We start from the raw sequence: 7,292 nt of genomic DNA, 5'->3' as shown, positions 1-7,292 counted from the left end.
CAAGATGCTGGCTTTTTGTCAAAATAATTTGGAACAGGAGGGGAATGGAAGAGCTGAAAGGCCAGGTAAAAATTAATTTAACCCACAACTATAAATTAAACCTTGAAAAGGCAAAGAAATTTTGAGAATATAAATAATGTTGATGGTCAGATTGGGTCTTTCTTTCTCCAAAAGAAAAGGAAAAAAGGAAGGTGGAGGTTTGGAACACCAGCCCCTCCAGAAACTCTTTGTTTGTAACATTTTCGGACAGAAGGATAGAAAGAAGAGAAGTGACAAACCCTTGACTGTACATAAGGTGACCAGATGTCCTGCTTTCTGCGGGACAGTCACAATTTTTCACAATTTGTCCCGCGACCCACAACGTTTTTAAAAAGTCCCGATTTTCATGGGTGAGTGGACGAAAGGGCATCGGCAGTGCAGCCAGGACCTGCTGTGCGAGGGTGAGGGATGAGCAAGGCGGGGCCTGAGGGAGGCCGGAGGGAGGGGGCTCAGAGGGAGGGAGAGCCAAGATGGCGGTGGCTGAGGATGAGGTCTCGCGGCTGCTGCTGCCACACCGCCGCCGCCAAGGAATTGCAGGATGATAGTGGCTGTGCGCTGGGAGGGTGGCCTGCGGGGCTGGAGGCTGTGTGGCAGCAGCGTGCTGCCAAGCACTAACAGGAGTCACGGGGCAGGCTGGCCGAGCAGCCTCGTGTATACAGCTCGCCTCGCCGCCTGATGGAGGCTGCCCTGCTGCTGGCGCTGCTGCACCTCTGCTCCGCCACAAAGATGCCACCGCCACCCCCGCCGGCTCTTCCTGCCTGGACACCGGCCGCCCAGGAGCGGCCCGAAGCCCTTCTGTCCACCACCGGCTGCACCACGGCCGACTCGCCCCGGGCGGGCTGGACGGCTTCGGGCGTCCGGGCGGGAAGAGCTGGCGAGCAGATTGTGGTGGCATCGCTGCCTGGGAGCCAGAAGCCTTCCTGCCCAACACCTACTCTCCCTGGACTTGTTTTGATGAGCGCGGGTGACTGACAGCAGTTTCCACCGGCCGTGCCCGCTCAAACTATCATCAGCTCCTCCGTGTTAAAATCTGGCCATCTTATCATAATCTTGAGGCTCCGCGCGAAGGGCCGAACGCGGAGGAAAGGAAGGCGCATTGGGCATCCAGATTGCAGTGAGGAAAGGAGGAAGGGGAGGAAAAAGGTGAGGGTGGAGGGAAGCAGGCAGAAGCAGCCGCAGCAGCAGCAACAACCCATGCTGCCGGGGTGGGCGTGTTCGGCACCAGCCTGACCTCCCGGGTCATCATCCCGCTTCTAAAGGACGAGGGCTTCGTGGTCAAGGCGCTCTGGAGCCGCACTCAGGAAGAGGTGGAAGAACTAGCCAAGGAGATGAGCGTCCCTTCTATACCAGCCGGATAGACGAGGTCCTGCTGCACAGAATGTGGATTTGGTCTGCATCAACCTGCCGCCTCCCCTCACCAGGCAGATTGCGGTGAAAACTCTGGGTGAGTCTCTGCGGAGAGCTTGGCGGGCACTGGCTGGACTTCCAAGAGGTGGGGGGAGAAGGAGGCCATGGAAGAAGCGGCAGCGCCTAGAAATGGAAAAAGGCTTGCTGCATTGCACACACATGCGGCATTCAAGGAATCCGGCGTTTTTTGTTTTTTTTTAAAATCCCGATCAACTCGATTACTCCGGCTCTTCCTGCCTGGACGCCCGCTGCCCAGGAGCCGCGCGAAGCCTTTCAAGAGGTGGGGGGGAGAAGGGGGCCGTGGAAGAAGTAGCAGCACCTTGAAATGGAAAAAGGCCTGCTCCCCCCCCAATGGTATCCCGCTTTACCAATTTTAAAATCTGGTCACTTTATTATTGGTTGATGATTTGAAAAAATTAAGATGAAAAATTAGCACTTTATAATTGGCAGCTACTAAATATCGTTAATTGACTTGCAACCAAAATATATTTGTATATATAAAGTTCAATCTTGAACTGTTTACTTAGTATTATGGTCCCCATTGTATTGTTACTTAAGATTTTTTTACATGTTAATAAAAGGAAATGTAGATAACTAAAGCAAAGCAAATTAATACCTCCTCTCCAAAAAAAGAAAAGAAAAATGAAAAATAATGATGGGTTTCCTTCTCCATTTTTATCACCTGCTGATTTACAGTGTTTGCGATATTTAAATGCCATGCTTTAATTAATCTATTTGCCATGCTGCATGATGTATTGTGTATACTGGAATTTTCTTATTTAAGCTTGATTAAACCTCTGTTGTGAATATTATGTGTTAATTTTGCCATTGCTGCTTATCTCCAATTTTAAGTTCCCATATAGGATATTGTCAGAATTGCATCTTTCTTACATTGTTGGGCACAATTTAAGTTTCCCCTTTCTTGAAAGACAGAAGCAAAAGCCACTGCTGCACACATATTAAACCAAAAAGTTAGTAGTTCACCCAAATTCTCAAGAATAGAAATGCTATTGGCCCAAAGATGAACTGTTAGACCATCAAACATGTTGGCTATCATAGCTGTTTCATTTCCCTTTCCTTGTTAACTGTGAAAAACAACCAGCCTAGAGAGAGTTTATTCTTGGGAAATAGTAGCTGTTTCTAATACGTATTCAATCACAAAGCAAGGCCACCTTAACTTTTTAAAAAAAACATTGTGATACGGTTAAGACCCTTCTCACCACTGTCTACAAATACATGAACTGTGAAGCCCTCTGATTTAGAATATGGAAGATGGGGCATCTCCAAATGGATATTGATTGGCATCCCAGAATTTGTTCCTTCTCATTCTGTATCCTTATTCTCAAACTCCAGTGTTGGAGAGAGATAGGTGAGTTTAAATGAACACAGTGATGTTCAAAAGACCCACACATTGCAGATGCTTCATGTGCAAAAACAGTTGGAAGCACTATGTCTTTTAATAGCAATAGTAATAGAATTTAGAATTATATAGCAATAGCACTCAGACTTATATACCACTTCACAGTGCTTTACAGCCCCCTGTAAGTGGTTTACAAATATTGCTCCCAACAATCGGGTCCTCATTTTACCCACCTCAGAAAGATGGAAGGCTGAGTCGATGAGAATCAAACTGCTGGCAGTGAGAAAATTAGCCTGCAATATTGCATTTTAACTTCTGGGCGAACAGGATTTCTTTAAGGACACAAAATCGTGGCAACCAACAGAGTAGCAACTGAAAGAAAGAATTTCCAATTAAATAAAAATTGTGCAGAGCTGAGTTAGGCCATAGCTGTGTATAGGACGAAGCCTTATAGTGTTTCAATGCCTTTCTTCAGATATCACTACAAGCAGATTGAAGGTGAACGTGAGTCAGCAATGGCAGGAAAATGCAATGGAAATATTTTAAAATGTTGTAGTTCAATGTTGTTTTTATCTAGAAACTAAACATAACCAAAAGGGAAGGCCCCAAATCTCATTGAACTATGTCCTCTTGCTATAAACAAGGCTGGACAATTCCTACCCTGAAGCTACCATTCATGTAGTTCTGGAATATATTCAGGAACCAGCTGCTGAAAGTTTGGATGTAACCATTTTTTTCACATTATAAAGCCAAACAAAAGTGAAAACAGATGCATTAAGCCAATGCAGTCTACAGATAGTCCTCAACTTATGACCACAATTGGGACCAGATTTTCCATTGGTAAGTCAGGCAGTTGTTAAATGAGTTTTACTGGAGATGCAAGCAGCTTGTGAGCCATGGCTGCATGATATAAAATAGTCTTTCCCAACCCTGGCAGCTGGAAAGTGTGGGGAATTCTGGGAATTGAAATCCACACAGCTGCAAGTGGCCAAAGGTGAGAAACATTGCTTTAACATATATAAAATCGATTAGATTTTGTCATTATTGTCTTGTTGGGGGGATAGTTACTGGCTGGGAACAGAAAAAGAGGCAGGAAGGACTTATTAATACAATGGCAAAATTCATGTGTAATTTCTGATCACCTCATGGAAATCAATAGCCAATAACTCTCAGTCAGAATTCTCCAATAACTGGTAGGCTAATTTCATTCCTCACATCTCCATAATGGGAGGCACTTATGGTTGTCCCCACTTTTGTAGCTCTACTATCCAATCATTCTGTGAAAGGAACATTTTCAACCTTCTACAGATTCTTTTTCTGCAAGGCTGCTGTTGATTCGAAGAAAGATTCACCAGGTATGGGTGAGTCAAACAATAATTGATGTCAATTTTATTTGCCTCCCTTGTAAATCAGATTCATTCAACTGCAAACTACTACATGTTTTCCTTCAATTTAATATTGATTTGAGCAATATATCAGAAGCAATTCTGTGGACCAACTGTATCAGAGGTGGGTTCCTACCAGTTGCACCTATTCGTAGAACCGGTTCGTCAAATCTACCGAACCGGTTAGAAGAGTTCCATCAGTGACCCGGAAAGCAGGCCACACCTACAGAAGAGGTTCCAAATTTTTTGAAACCCACCACTGGTCCTTGGATATGATTATTCTACACTATCATGCTATATTTATAAAACTCAGTGCCTCTGTGAAAGGTAAGGATGACTACTGCATTTGTGGTGCAATCAGAACATTACATGTGTTGAAGTTGTTTTAACGCAAACCAAAGATGCCATTTAAAAAAGTTTACATCATATTCTTATGCATGCCAGTGCTGTGTGTGAGGTATTTAAGGTGGTTCTGACAAGTGTCATTGGCATCTTCATATCGGTCACATGGGTGGCAAGCCACTCCCACAAAGGAGGCCACCCACAGAGTAGGTTGAACAACTTTTGAAACCCACCACTGAACTGTATAGTAGGTTGTTCTGACCCCACCTTGTCCGTTCAGAAACGAAAGCCAAACAGAACGTTCAAAGGAATGTTTTTATCAGTCCCGGCTCTTGCTGGCTGCGAGCCCAAAATAAACACAGATAATGCTCTGGCAAAAGTCCTCACTCATAAACTACTACAAAACAGGATTATATAAATCAAGTCACTTATCCAAATGCTTTTCTCGATGGTTGCACACAACGGAGAAGGTTGACTAGAACAGAAACGGAACGTTGACTTCTGCAATCAGGGTGGCACCATCAGTCTTTTATCCGCATGAGGAGATCCTAATGAGCAACAGGTGCTCGTTATCATCTCCTGTGAATCCTCAATTGTTCCTTACGTCGGTCAGCCCTTCTCCTGCATGCATCCGAAACAACTCGCAGGAGGTTTCTGTGTCAGCTCTCTCACTGATCCAAGGCTCAGTCATTACCTGGGGAACAACTAGTCTCTCTGAGCCCTGCTTGGAGTCAGAACCCTGTCCGGGCCCTCCACCTCCTCCAGGGCTGACTCATAGGGCCCCTCGCTGTCAGAATCTGATAGCAGCTCCAAAGGCTCCTGCCAAGCCACAACAGTACGTAATATCGGAGAGACTTCCGGGGGAGGAGCCTGTCATCGTCGGGGGCTCAACGGAGCTCCCCCCAGAGTTCTGGTCTGTATATCTAAAAGATCTATAGATATCTCCCCTTTTAGGCAGAAAGGGGCAGGGAGGAGCTCAGTCATTAGAATCTCTTTGAAATTCACAGCCTTTTGTTTTTCGCTGTGAACGGAGAAGAGGTTCAACACAAAGCTAACCTTTTTTTTTTTTTTTTTACTCCAGCCAGATCTTCTCAGCTGTTTTTTTTCAGCCCAAGGCAGGTTATCCTCCCCCCTCAGAACCAATTTAAGCTATTTAAAATCGGTCCGGGCAGTGACCATTCCTGAAATCCTTTTTTGTTTATCACTATTTAAAATACCAGCTTCAATTTAACTAAAAACTCCTTTGTTTTACTGTTTTTCAAAATGGCGATTTTATAACCTTTGCAGTTGATATATTTAATCAGCCCTGTTTTTCTGAAGACTTCTCTATACTAATTGCCAAAGTTTACTCAAAGTATTTATTGCAAATCAAGGTGTGCAGAGACTTTGTTTGTTCGCTTTTGTTTTTTTTTATAATGGCTCCTAAGTCCAAAATTCCAAGCGTTTTCTTAACAAAATCCCAAGTACCGTATAACTCGAGTATAAGCCGAGTTTTCAGCCCACTTTTTGGGCTGAAAAAAGCCGCCTCGTATACTCGAGTCTACAACTGGATCCGGCAGTGCTGTTGCCTGTGGAGGAGGAGGAGGCGACCAGCTGCCATCGCCAGCCCGCTAGCCCTGCCGCTCTTCCCACCCCTTCCAAGCCCCACAGTCCAGCGGATGGAGCAGCGAAGCCCCGGGGCTTCGCTACTGCTCCCCGCATTTTCTGCACGGGGATCCCTTGGAGAGGGGATTCCAGCCTGCCATCGCCAGCCACCGCTAGCCCTGCCGCTCTTCCCACCCCCTTCCAAGCCCCACAGTCCAGCGGATGGAGCAGCGAAGCCCCGGGGCTTCGCTACTGCTCCCCGCATTTTCTGCACGGGGATCCCTTGGAGAGGGGATTCCAGCCTGCCATCGCCAGCCACCGCTAGCCTGCCGCTCTTCCCACCCCCTTCCAAGCCCCACAGTCCAGCGGATGGAGCAGCGAAGCCCCGGGGCTTCGCTACTGCTCCCCGCATTTTCTGCACGGGGATCCCTTGGAGAGGGGATTCCAGCCTGCCATCGCCAGCCACCGCTAGCCCTGCCGCTCTTCCCACCCCCTTCCAAGCCCCACAGTCCAGCGGATGGAGCAGCGCTGGACTGTGGGGCTTGGAAGGGGGTGGGAAAGAGCGGCAGGGCTAGCGGTGGCTGGCGATGGCAGGCTGGAATCCCTCTCCAAGGGATCCTGTGCAGAAAATGCGGGGAGCAGTAGCGAAGCCCCGGGGCTTCGCTGCTCCATCCGCTGGACTGTGGGGCTTGGAAGGGGGTGGGAAGAGCGGCAGGGCTAGCGTGGCTGGCGATGGCAGGCTGGTTCGCCTCCTCCTCCCCAACAGCACTGCCGGATATCCGCCCAACGCTGCGGGGGCGCCAGCGGGAGCTTCGGCGGTTTCACTCAGCCGCAGCGCTGGGCAGCAAATGTGCTGGTGCTGTTGGAGGAGAGGAGGCGGCGGCAGCAATAGCACCTGAGGACAGGACAAGAAGCAATGGAAACTTGTCAGAAGGAGACTCAAGCTGGAAATAACGAGCAATCTGACAGTAAGAACAATTAAAATCTAGGAAAATGTCCTTTCATGAAAAATTACTTTTTCAGTTAACTCCTGACATTAGTTGGGTGAACAGAAATATTAGTTGGCCAATTCTAAAAGGGAGCACCAGAAAGAACTTAAAATATTTTTTAAGAGAGCTGGTGTTTTTCATTATATTATATGTATGAACAGAATTAACACAAATTGCAGATACCAA

Source organism: Thamnophis elegans, chromosome Z (genome assembly GCF_009769535.1).
Source record: "Thamnophis elegans isolate rThaEle1 chromosome Z, rThaEle1.pri, whole genome shotgun sequence".
Lineage (NCBI taxonomy): Eukaryota > Metazoa > Chordata > Lepidosauria > Squamata > Colubridae > Thamnophis > Thamnophis elegans.
This window is presented reverse-complemented; position numbering follows the sequence as displayed.